Source organism: Solanum dulcamara, chromosome 3, assembly GCF_947179165.1.
Source record: "Solanum dulcamara chromosome 3, daSolDulc1.2, whole genome shotgun sequence".
NCBI lineage: Eukaryota > Viridiplantae > Streptophyta > Magnoliopsida > Solanales > Solanaceae > Solanum > Solanum dulcamara.
The window spans coordinates 22,740,054-22,753,246 of NC_077239.1; the positions used below are offsets into that span (position 1 = coordinate 22,740,054).

The 13,193-nt window shown below is 39.7% G+C and overlaps 2 long non-coding RNA genes across 2 annotated transcripts; both read right to left on the reverse strand.

Annotated features, from left to right (window-relative positions):
* Positions 1 to 369: 369 nt before the first annotated feature.
* LOC129881596 (uncharacterized) lies at positions 370 to 3,173 on the reverse strand. The gene is made up of 4 exons (XR_008765629.1): positions 2,681 to 3,173; positions 2,466 to 2,583; positions 1,821 to 1,867; positions 370 to 648 (listed from the first exon to the last, which is right to left on the reverse strand). It is a non-coding gene; the product is annotated as an uncharacterized LOC129881596 (long non-coding RNA).
* A 4,598-nt stretch (positions 3,174 to 7,771) lies between these two features.
* LOC129882474 (uncharacterized) lies at positions 7,772 to 10,533 on the reverse strand. Its single transcript, XR_008765771.1, has 6 exons — positions 10,461 to 10,533; positions 10,269 to 10,355; positions 10,083 to 10,170; positions 9,868 to 9,985; positions 9,219 to 9,265; positions 7,772 to 8,032 (listed from the first exon to the last, which is right to left on the reverse strand). It is a non-coding gene; the product is annotated as an uncharacterized LOC129882474 (long non-coding RNA).
* Positions 10,534 to 13,193: the final 2,660 nt, after the last annotated feature.

Here is a 13,193-nt window from a genome sequence, read left to right on the forward strand (position 1 = left end):
CTAAGAGGTTAAGAGAGAGGGGCGAAAACTTTGGCCAAAGTTAACTTTCAGCAAGTTTGGGAAGCCATTTGTTAAGGTATGGCTTGGTTCTCTTCTCCCACGTTTTGGCAAGGGTTTGGACATTTTATGAGGGTATTAATAATGTAAAGTTAAGGTTTGTAGAAGCACCAAGTGGATAACTGTCACGACCCAACCCCGTAGGTCGCGATTGGGGTCCGATCTGGACCCCCCGTATACATATCTATCAGATGTGGTCACATTGAACTGTAAATAAACAGTATCATGTAACAAAGCCCCATTGGGCGATAACATTTTTATAAACCTGTAGACCTTTTCGTTTGTACCACAACACGATAGGGCACGCAAGATGACAAGGCTGCCATAACATAATAACATTTATCACATATCATGTAGACCCAGCTGAATCAAACTGACATACACAACCCACATATACATGTCTGCAGACCTCTAAACATATAAATGACAACATATGGCGGGACAGGGCCCCCGCCATACCCCTAAATAGATGAAATAATTTTTATACATCTGTGGACAGTATCAAAAACTAGGCCCCGATACAATGGAGCCTCTTCCAGTTGAGCTGCATGGAATCCTAAGCTGACAGACTCCCAAAACCTGCATCTGTACCTACGGGCATGAACGCAGCCCCCCGAGAAAGGGGGTCAGTACGATATATGTACTAAGTATGTAAAACATAATATAATACAACTGGAAGCATATCTGAGATAGAGAAACAGGGGATAAGATATCAATTCAGAAACCTGTACCTGTACTTTGTGAATTGCAAAAACATGTATGTTCGAGTCATATCATATAGCCGGCCCTTTCGGGGGTCCGGTGAATCATCTCTGTAAAACCATCATGGCCCCAGTGCCATCACTACCTTATTACAACACATCATCATATCTATACACGTATCCTGGCCCTCTATTGAGGGACTCAGGGAATAATGCAGTAAACTGTGTACGAGAACATATCCTGGCCCGGGACTCAAGGAAAGAAGTGTTATAATATACACGAGTAGAGTAGTGAGTAACTATATGCAATTTAAATCATTATCAGAGACTCAACAGAATAAGAAAGTTAAGCTTTTGTTTGAGGACCCGAGTAACGGTGTAGTCATCTCGAGTGTCCTCTAAATGCCATTATGGGCTGCCTCAAAAGTGATCTCGGGGACCCTAGACATGTATTAATGTAGGGCCAAATCATTTATGGAATCAAAACACTTAATCTCGTATAGTCTGTAAGACTTGGAGCCTGTACCTTTTTAACATATACCAGTTTCCAGGGAAATAGTTTGACTACTGTAGGAGTTCAATATGCAGAAGTAAATAAGAGATGTTTGAGAATAGAGTTACCCTAGAGCTCAGATCATATTCAACTTACAACTAAGACAAAGGCATGCCCAAAAGAAGAAAGAGAATAAGCTTTATGTAGTCTGTACTTTCCTTCAGGGGATCCGCATACACATATTTCGTACCCGGCCCATCATGGGGCTCGGTGAATCATTATGGCATCATAATCTCATTTTTGTATCAAATACGTGTCAAGGAAAATGAGAGATAGCTTTTCACACACTACTGTTTAACACGTAGAAACCTTACTAGGCAATACTCAATCCTTACAGAAATTCCAAAACTAAGCAGTGGATAGGGGTTATCAGGCGTACTTGGAGTTTTGGGAATGGAATTATCCCCACATTCCACACACAATTCACTTAAGGCTAAAACTTGCCAAAAGAAAAGAAAGATAGTTGTATGAGCTTATACCAAAATATGCCAAGAGAAAGCTTTACATACCTTGTCTGAATTATTCCTTATCCTGCTTGCTTCGCCGTCCTTTGAACCTATTCAACATGAAAGTAATATAAATATCAACCCCTCTTAACTTTCCAGCATCTTAGGTTACACCTTAGTATCAATGGAATCTATTTCCTTAGTCGTTTCCCCGACTAGTTTTGTTATTCGCTAAGGCATCGACGAAAATTGGGCAGCACCTCCCCTGTAATGTGCCCTATCCAAATTTCCAATCAGGTCCCTAAGACCTACAGCCAACCAACAACAACAACCTGCAGCAATTCATACCAACAATATACAACATAAACTCCAAACGACTTATTCAAAAATACGATATCAAAATAGGGCGTCTAGCCTTTATTTTGTGACGCCTTTAATTATACATAACGAGGGGTCATGTGTCTTCTACCAGCAGCACACTAACCCACATTATGACATATTTAGGCCAACAACAAGCCACACCCCTGCAGCAGCAACTCACAAGAACGACACTTTATTTCGATGACAATTCACTTCTAGCGACTCTAATTTAGTTTATTTCGAACGTCGAGCATTTCTACGACATTCTTAAACTTCCAGCAGCATACAAGGGGTGTAATACACCATATAACAATACCATAAACTCCAATTTAAAAGTAAAGGCCTTACCTTATGTTAAACTTGTCAAACTCGCCAAAACTATCCAAAATGTGAAATCTGGACAGCTTACTGTTTTACCTCTTCGCTTCGTTTCGAAGGGCTAATGGAGGGAAACAGGATTTACGTCCTTCATGAAAGTTATATACATGTGTCTTAGGGTCGCAAACAATTTCAAATCATCCCTACATCAATTTTGTACAAAAAGATATGACCAAAATACTTACAGCTGTCCGTGTAGAATTTCCAAAACCAAATCTGAGCAGTACCTCCTCTACGCTTCATCACCATATTTCGAGCTGATACATGTAAAACTGGATTTTTGAGTCTGAATTAAAGTTATAGATCCACGAAATACCTTTCCAAAACATATTAAATCACTCAAAACGAATTTGTACACAAGACGTTATACCAATATTACTAATCACTGTCCCTTCCAAAAACGGGTTTGTTAACTAGCGTTTTCTCTTATTTTCTCTTCCAAATTCCAATTGCAAAGCTGGATTTTTACTTCCATTAAGGTCTTAAAATACATATATACGTATCCACGTACTTAAGGTACACCGTATATAATTAATTCACGGAAGAAAATTGGAAAACTAACCTTTAAACTTCAAGAACCATGGCTGCCTCTCTATTTCTCTCCCTCACATTTTTTTTCTCTATGTTGGCTGATGTTTTGATGGATAACTGAAGTATATGATATATATCAACATATATATGTGGCTTTAGGGTGTGACACATGTCAACCCCAAGAGGTGACACATGTCCAGCCCCTATTGGGCCACCGTATCATGCTGCCAACTATGGGCTGCCACGTGGCAGTGGGGTCCACCCCCCAAGCAGGTGGGTCACCTACTTGACCTCAAGCAGGTGGGTCACCTTCTTGCTTGACGTGCTTCCACGTGTCGCTTCTTCATTGGCTACCACGTGTTGTCTTTTTTTCCCTTCCTCGTGGGCTCGTAATCTCGTCTTATTTTATGTACCTATGTAATCCGTGCTACGTAAGTTTGATATATGCTTAAGTAGCTCAAGTGCATATGACTTTTAACTTAGTAGCTTACATAGGTAAATCGAGTCCTACGACTCATTACTTGGCCTCCAATTCCTTCCGGACTCTTATGATTTCATCTCCAACCTTCTCTAGTATGGGGTATCACATTCTCCCTTCTTTAGAGCCGTTTGATAGTGTCGTAACTTAAGTGGCTCACATGCTAGCTTCTAAGTAACTTAAGGGACATTCCGAGTTCAAAGATGTGGGGTGTAACATCCTTCCCCCCTTTAGAACATTCGTCCCCGAATGTTAAATGCAACCTTCTGTAAGACTTTATATAAATTATAGAGGGGTTCCTTTCCTTTATGCTATCACATGCATTCCCATCTATATTATTAACATACGAGTTCTCAAGAGTTGGAGTTACCTGTAGACATCGGTTACAGGTGCAAATACTTGTATTCTATGTTCTCTTCAGTTTCCCGATCATCCTCTTTCTGGTTTTGGTTTTTCCACCGTAACTTGACGGAAGATACGTCTTTAGTCTACAATCTTCCAGTTTGCCGATCCAGGATGGTGGTAGGATTTTCCTCATAGGATTCCATCTACTGGACCTCATTTATGGAATATACCCTGGGTGACTCGTCAGTATCTAATGGACTGGGCGTATAGTTTCCAACTGAGGTGGTAAGCTTAACTTACCAGCCACGTTGCCCACCTTATGAGTAACTTGATACCATCTAATATAATCTGGGTCAAGTTCCTTTTCTAGGTGACCCTATGATGAACATCCAATCATCAACTTGAACTCTGTATGTCGACGTCGATTATCTGTATGTCATTCCTGCCGACTCTGGGCTTTTAGTCAATAGCTTGCTTAATCATGTCGAGGCCATTGGAATACTAGTGTAGTAATTATTATTGTAGGCAACTTGATAAGTGATGGATAATCATTCCGGCTACCTTCGAAGTTAATCTCCTAGCTTGTGACATATCTTCTAGCGTCTAATAGTGCGCTCAGTCTGTTTAGTAGCTCGAGGGAGAAATGCGGTACTAAGACCTGTCTGTGCTCCTGACCTCTTCTTGGACTGATCTCAAGGCGTTAATTATAATTGAAGTCCCTTTATCTGGATATTAGAGGAGGAAACCTCACGGAACCTTACCATTCTCCATGTTCTATAACTCCCTCTAATTTCAGCAGCATAGGTGCTCTTGATTGGAAGCAAATGGGCTGATTCCTTAGCCTAATCACAACAACTCATATAGCACCCTACTCTTACCAAGTATAAAATGGGTGCGTAATGACGTGGATAATTTGGGAACCGTTAGCCTCGTATAGTCTTTCTCGACTCTTTTCAGAACTTTAACTGGCATTCGATCTTTTGGGTCCTGCTTTTTCGCCCTCAGAGTTGGCTACCAGGTGGTGTCGAAATTCCCTCGCCCACTGGCCCATATAGCCATTCTGCGGTTTCCCTCTCATTAACTAGCTCTATGTTGACGAGTTGTGGCATTCGAGTGCGTCGTCAATTAGCAATTAGCTAATCCTTCTTATTTTGCTTAAGCCCTTGTTACAATTTCCTTAACGTATCTTATAATACTCTAGGTACATAATCTCATATCGTTTCTCTGTCACTAGTTCAGATTCTTCCATCTCGTGTGATCACACCAGCACTAACGCATTAAGTTCCATCAGAATATTGAAGTTAAGCGTGTTGGGGCGAGAGTAATATCGGGATAGGTGACCTCCATGGGAAGTCTTCGTGTCACGTTTCATTGTAACCTTTTCCACGAGGTGCGGGCACTCAACTTAGCTCCAGATTTACCTCAACGCTGTCTCGCGAGTCTTTTTGTTTTGCCCTGTCCTTTCATCTATTATCTTGCATCTAGTATCGGCGTAGACCTTTAGCTCCACGATCCTTTATTCACTTTGTGTTCTCCTTATTTTCTACCACAGGAGGGTTTCTATTCCTTTTTCTTTGGTTATTTATCTATCGCAACATCATTTGCGACTAACTCTATAACCAACATTTTGGCTTTTGGTCTAGCATACTGTTGTTATCCTTTGTAGTGTCTCTTGAATTATTCGATATCCTTTCATTGGTACATTATTCTGTTTTTATACGCAGCTGCCTTCTAGTGTTATGTTGTTCAGGGTCTCGTCACAAACTTCTTAACGCTACCTTATGTAGCATTCCGGCTTCCATCCAATTATTGGTAACTTCCGGACCTTTCCAACTTGGTTTACCAAGATATCTTATTGAAGTTTAGACGTCTATCTCACATTTATTGCTATATCAATTGCCTCCTCCTACCTTTGCCATTTTCTCATTAACTTCCCCCCTTTAGGGGGTACCCGCACTTTTCTCTGTTTGTACTTTGTTCTACGTCTCTATGTCCAGTGTAAATTTTTGTCCAATTCTTTTCATCAATCTATTTGGTACCGCATCATGTCTTCGTTTATCTACATGTTTATAATGTGACTATCCGCGTACGGAGCCTTGATTAAATTACGAAGCAACGAGAACCTTTCCATATCTAACATGATGTCTTATTTACTAATCAATACTTGAACAATGTGACCCAGGGAACAACTCGTCCAAGGCCACCTTCTACTTTTTCTTTTTCCAAGAATTACTTAGCACCTGTAGTTGTTCCAATCCCAATTAGGTAGTGCTAGTATTCCGACGATAACTATTCCAGGTTTTCTCGAAGTAGTGGTTTTGTCCCAACCTATATCCTTTGCTTCTTGGGGCAAATAGAAGTTACATCATTTGTTCATTAAGTTTTCCATCCTCGTCCCTTAAGGATTCCACTATTTTTGGGGCGACGTTATGTACACGCGTCATTTCTTTGTATCTTAAGCCCCATGCTCTTACTGCGTTCTCAATGCAGGCCTTTAACTTAGGCAACGCGTACGAAGTGCGTCTTACTAGTGGTTCCAATTTATCCCTTTATACTCGTATCACACTGTTCAGTTCATACTTACATATCCCCCTTTTAATTCGTATTCGCATTCAGTTCCTGACATTTCTTTGTGGTGCTTCTATTAGAAGTTCTTTCCCCAATTAGTCGGTGGAAAATTATAAACTATTATCATACATCATTTTCCAACCATTGTTGGAAGAAATCAGAACCTTTTAAACATCACAGTACTTCTTCTAATACTTGACCTACCTGGTCTCCTTTTGAGTTTATCCTTGAGTTATGAACAACTCATCTAATTTATAATTAGGAGTTGAGGGCTTGGTATTTTTTCAAAAAGAGTGAAACTCATTCGCGGGACATCTTATCCTTCATCCTGAGCCCTATGTTTATATTTCTACAGTACAAATACGGCTGGAGATACCGTAGTCTAAACTTTACTACTTAATTAAGCTTTTGTTCCTCCGAAATAAAATTCTTCCAGTAAAAAGGGTGCCCCTTGTCGGCGACCTGAAAGATACCTCTTACAGTTTTAGTTAAACACAGTAGGGGTATTTGGTATCAATTTCTCGGGCATCTCAAAAATCTATGCTTCATTTCCTTTTCCTTGTTCTGGGAAAATTTCGGCAGAGTTTCCTCTACATTTCTTACTTATCCCAAAACCTACACGCAGAAAATACCAACAATGCCTCACAGGGCCAACATATATATATATATACATATCATATCACAGCCGCATAGGGCTTTCAATGTCATCTCATATCACAGCCACACAGGGCTTTCAACGTCAACAATAATATAAAAATACTGGACTTACCTCATATGTCCAACTTCAAACTGCATCTGTTGATCTTTCTGTCTGCTTTCCTTTCAGGTTTCAACTTTATATTTCAATACCTTACCCGACGGATATCTTCCGTGGCTTTACTTTACTTACCTGCATGCTTCGTAACTTTCCATGTCGTCAATTACTTCCTTTTGTTGGTGTCGTCCTTCTATTAAGATCCAATGTTAGTATACGGAATTTTCCTATGACTCGGATCTAAAGCACAATCTTAGATGTAGAAGAAAAGTAACATCCTAAATATCCTATAGCTTCCTGTTTATAGATGTGGCGCGCAACACATCGATAACCAAGACTCTATTAGAGATGGTCTGTAGACAATCCGAGGACGAACTGCTCTGATACCACTTCTGTCACAACCCAACCCCGTAGGCCGCGACTAGGGTCCGATCTGGACCCCCCGTATACATATCTATCAGCTGTGGTCACATTGAACTGTAAATAAACAGTATCATGTAACAAAGCCCCATTGGGCGATAACATTTTCATAAACCTATAGCCCTTTTCATTTATACCACAACACGATAGGGCACGTAAGACGACAAGGCTGCCATAACATAATAACATATATCACATATCATGTAGACCCAGCTGAATCAAACTGACATACACAACCCACATATACATGTCTGTAGACCTCTAAATATATATATGACATCATATGGCGGGACAGGGCCCCCGTCGTACCCCTAAATGGATGAAATAATTTTTATACATCCGTGGACAGTATCAAAAACTAGGCCCCGATACAATGGAGCCTCTTCCAGCTGAGCTGCATGGAATCCTAAGCTGACGGACTCCCAAAACCTGCATCTGTACCTGCGGGCATGAACGCAGCCCCCCGAGAAAGGGGGTCAGTACGATATATGTACTGAGTATGTAAAACATAATATAATACAACTAGAAGCATATCTGAGATAGAGAAACACGGGATAAGATATCAATTCAGAAACCTGTACCTGTACTTTGTAAATTGCAAAAACATGCATGTTCGAGTCATACCATATAGCCGGCCCTTTCGGGGGTCCGCTGAATCATCTCTGTAAAATCATCTCTATAAAACCATCATGGCCCCAGTGCCATCACTACCTTATTACAACACATCATCATATCTATACACGTATCCTGGCCCTCTATTGAGGGACTCAGGGAATAATGCAGTAAACTGTGCACGAGAACATATCCTGGCCCAGGACTCAAGGAAAGAAGTGTTACAATATACACAAGTAGAGTAGTGAGTAACTATATGCAATTTAAATCATTATCAGAGACTCGACAGAATAAGAAAGTTAAGCTTTTATTTGAGGACCCGAGTAACGGTGTAGTCATCTCGAGTGTCCTCTAAATGCCATTATGGGTTGTCTCAAAAGTAATCTCGGGGACCCTAGACATGTATTAATGTAGGGCCAAATCATTTATGGAATCAAAACACTTAATCTCGTATAGTCTTTAAGACTTGGAGCCTGTACCTTTTTAACATATACCAGTTTCCAGGGAAATAGTTTGACTACTGTAGGAGTTCAATATGCAGAAGTAAATAAGAGATGTTTGAGAATAGAGTTACCCTAGAGCTCAGATCATATTCAACTTACAACTAAGACAAAGGCATGCCCAAAAGAAGAAAGAGAATAAGCTTTATGTAGTCTGTACTTTCCTTCAGGGGATCCGCATACACATATTTCGTACCCGGCCCATCATGGGGCTCGGTGAATCATTATGGCATCATAATCTCATTTTTGTATCAAATACGTGTCAAGGAAAATGAGAGATAGCTTTTCACACACTACTGTTTAACACGTAGAAACCTTACTAGGCAATACTCAATCCTTACAGAAATTCCAAAACTAAGCAGTGGATAGGGGTTATCAGGCGTACTTGGAGTTTTGGGAATGGAATTATCCCCACATTCCACACACAATTCACTTAAGGCTAAAACTTGCCAAAAGAAAAGAAAGATAGTTGTATGAGCTTATACCAAAATATGCCAAGAGAAAGCTTTACATACCTTGTCTGAATTATTCCTTATCCTGCTTGCTTCGCCGTCCTTTGAACCTATTCAACATGAAAGTAATATAAATATCAACCCCTCTTAACTTTCCAGCATCTTAGGTTACACCTTAGTATCAATGGAATCTATTTCCTTAGTCGTTTCCCCGACTAGTTTTGTTATTCGCTAAGGCATCGACGAAAATTGGGCAGCACCTCCCCTGTAATGTGCCCTATCCAAATTTCCAATCAGGTCCCTAAGACCTACAGCCAACCAACAACAACAACCTGCAGCAATTCATACCAACAATATACAACATAAACTCCAAACGACTTATTCAAAAATACGATATCAAAATAGGGCGTCTAGCCTTTATTTTGTGACGCCTTTAATTATACATAACGAGGGGTCATGTGTCTTCTACCAGCAGCACACTAACCCACATTATGACATATTTAGGCCCTTCAACAACAAGTCACACCCCTGCAGCAGCAACTCACAAGAACGACACTTTATTTCGATGACAATTCACTTCTAGCGACTCCAATTTAGTTTATTTCGAACGTCGAGCATTTCTACGACATTCTTAAACTTCCAGCAGCATACAAGGGGTGTAATACACCATATAACAATACCATAAACTCCAATTTAAAATTAAAGGCCTTACCTTATGTTAAACTTGTCAAACTCGCCAAAACTATCCAAAATGTGAAATCTGGACAGCTTACTGTTTTACCTTGTCGCTTCGTTTCGAAGGGGTAATGGAGGGAAACAGGATTTACGTCCTTCATGAAAGTTATATACATGTGTCTTAGGGTCGCAAACAATTTCAAATCATCCCTACATCAATTTTGTACAAAAAGATATGACCAAAATACTTACAGCTGTCCGTGTAGAATTTCCAAAACCAAATCTGAGCAGTACCTCCTCTACGCTTCAATCACCATTTTTCGAGCTGATACATGTAAAACTGGATTTTGGAGTCTGAATTAAAGTTATAGATCCACGAAATACCTTTCCAAAACATATTAAATCACTCGAAACGAATTTGTACACAAGAAGTTATACCAATATTACTAACCACTGTCCCTTCCAAAAACGGGTTTGTTAACTTGCGTTTTCTCTTATTTTCTCTTCCAAATTCCAATTGCAAAGCTGGATTTTTACTTCCATTAAGGTATTAAAATACATATATACGTATCCACGTACTTAAGGTACACCGTATATAATTAATTCACGAAAGAAAATTGGAAAACTAACCTTTAAACTTCAAGAACCATGGCTGCCTCTCTATTTCTCTCCCTCACGTTTTTTTTCTCTATGTTGACTGATGTTTTGATGGATAACTGAAGTATATGATATATATCAACATATATATGTGGCTTTAGGGTGTGACACGTGTCAACCCCAAGAGGTGACACGTGTCCATCCCCTATTGGGCCACCGTATCATGCTGCCAACTATGGGCTGCCACGTGGCAGTGGGGTCCACCCCCCCAAGCAGGTGGGTCACCTACTTGCTTGAGGTGCTTCCATGTGTCGCTTCTTCATTGGCTACCACGTGTCGTCTTTTTTTCCCTTCCTCGTGGGCTCGTAATCTCATCTTTTTTTATGTACCTATGTAATCCGTGCTACGTAAGTTTGATATATGCTTAAGTAGCTCAAGTGCATATGACTTTTAACTTAGTAGCTTACATAGGTAAATCGAGTCCTACGACTCATTACTTGGCCTCCAATTCCTTCCGGACTCTTATGATTTCATCTCCAACCTTCTCTAGTATGGGGTATCACATTCTCCCTTCCTTAGAGCCATTTGATAGTGTCGTAACTTAAGTGGCTCACATGCTAGCTTCTAAGTAACTTAAGGGACATTACGAGTTCGGTAAGGGTTTTCATTTCAATTTGGTGTTTATGGTGTGGTTATGGAGTGTATTACACATCTTATATGTGTCTAGAAGTATAAAAATTGCACAAGGATGCTTGACGTTAGAAACAAACTAAACTAAGGTCGTTATAGTTAAACCAAAGTCGAGTAGTGTGTTTTGGTTGTTGTGCTCTTCTTGAAGGTGGTTTTATTGTGTGTTTCAGGGCTGGAAAATATTATAAAAGGGGTGTAGGTTCATCTGGTTGCAGTCACACGACCCTCCATTTCGTAGGGTTAAAAGGTTTTACGAAATAGAGACTAAACACCCTATTTTGGTATCATAGTTTTAAGCGAGTTGTTTGGAAGTTGTGTTGTGTAATGTTGAAGTAGTTTACTTATATATATGCTGATGATTGTTGTTTTTGGTTTGATGCTAAGGTTTGGAGGTTAAAGCAGAAGTTTGGATAGGGCAAGTTATAGGGGAGATGTTGCCCGATTTCCGCTAACGTCGGAACTAGTAATGAACTAGTCTAAGAAAATAGATAAGGGATGGGTTCCTATGGGTAATTGGTGGTAGAATTACAAGATGAAAAGTTGAAGGTCACTAACCTTAGAATTACTTTCATGTTAAATAGGTTCAAGAGATGACGAGGCGAACGTGTTAAGAGTAATCCGTAAGAGGTATGTAAAGCTAATGCTTCCTTCTTTTGGCATGTTTTGGCATACGTATGTAAGGTTTATACTTTATTTTGGCATGTATTCGGCATAAGTGTATTAAGCTTATTCTATCTCTTGGCATGTTTTGGGCATAAATATGTAAAGCTAATCTTCCTTTTTGGCATGGTTTTTATGAAGCAAGTATATGACTTTTATATGATTCCAAGGGAGTTCCTATCCATAGAGCCACTAGGATGGACAATTTCTTGATTTCCCAAAGACATTTGATTACTCTTTTATACGAGTATATAACCCCAGAAGTTCTATTTTGATGTAATCCATAGTGACTTTCAAAAGATACTTGATATGACTCTTGTCTTAATTTTGAATGATAACTTATTTTAATTATTCCATTGAGCCCTATAATATATTTTTAAATATGGAAATGATTTCAGAAAGACTATTTTGACATAGACCATCGTGATATCTGAAAGACATGCACTACGATTATCGCTCAATTTCTCTTATATGACTTGTCATCAGAGTTATACTATCGAGTCTTTGGAACTGTTTTATATTTTATATTGCATTTAGTTTCTCACTACTCCTCTCGTGGATGCCTCAATGCTTCTTTCACTGAACCTGGGCCAGGATTTGTTATCATATGTACTTCTCTGAATTGTTCGTCGTGCCCCAACGTGAGGGGGCATGTACGACTTGTACATGGGATTTGTGGAGTTATGATATGCCATGTACATATATGATATGATATGATATGATGTGACCATCGGATATGATATGATTTCTTATGAAGATATTTCCTACTCTGGAGTTATGATATGTTGTGGTGCCAGTAACGGGGCGGCGACCACGATTTGTTCATCGAGTCCCATAATTGGGCCGGATATGGCATATATTTTCTGCATACATTATCTGTGGTTATAAAAATCATTTTAGTATTCTGGATATTTTGCTCATTTTTGCACCTTTTATTCTGGTAATGGCTTTACTTATTACAATCCATGGTTTACATATTCAGTATATTTTTTGTACTGACCCCATTTCTTCGAGGGAGTTGCGTTACATGCCTGTAGGTACAGACACTCAATTTTCTGATCTGCATACCTAGGACATCCACCCTGTTGGTTGGCAGTGCTCCTTTGTTCGAAGCCCAATTTTGGCACTAACTTTTCTGTTGTATATTTATACATAATGGTTAAGGGTACGACGGGGCCCTTTCCCGTCATATGATTATGCTATCATTTTGTAAAGGTTTGTAGACTTGTGTTGTGGGTTCTGTATATGTGTTTTGGGCTCATGTTCAGTGACGGCCTTAACGGCCTCCGTGTACTGCATCTGTTTTCATGCGCCCTGTAGCGACCCCTTTTTTATTTCTACTTTTGCTTATTCTGCTAACACGCTAAGTGGGGCTAAGGATACTTATGGGTGCCCAACTCAGGCACTAGTCATAGC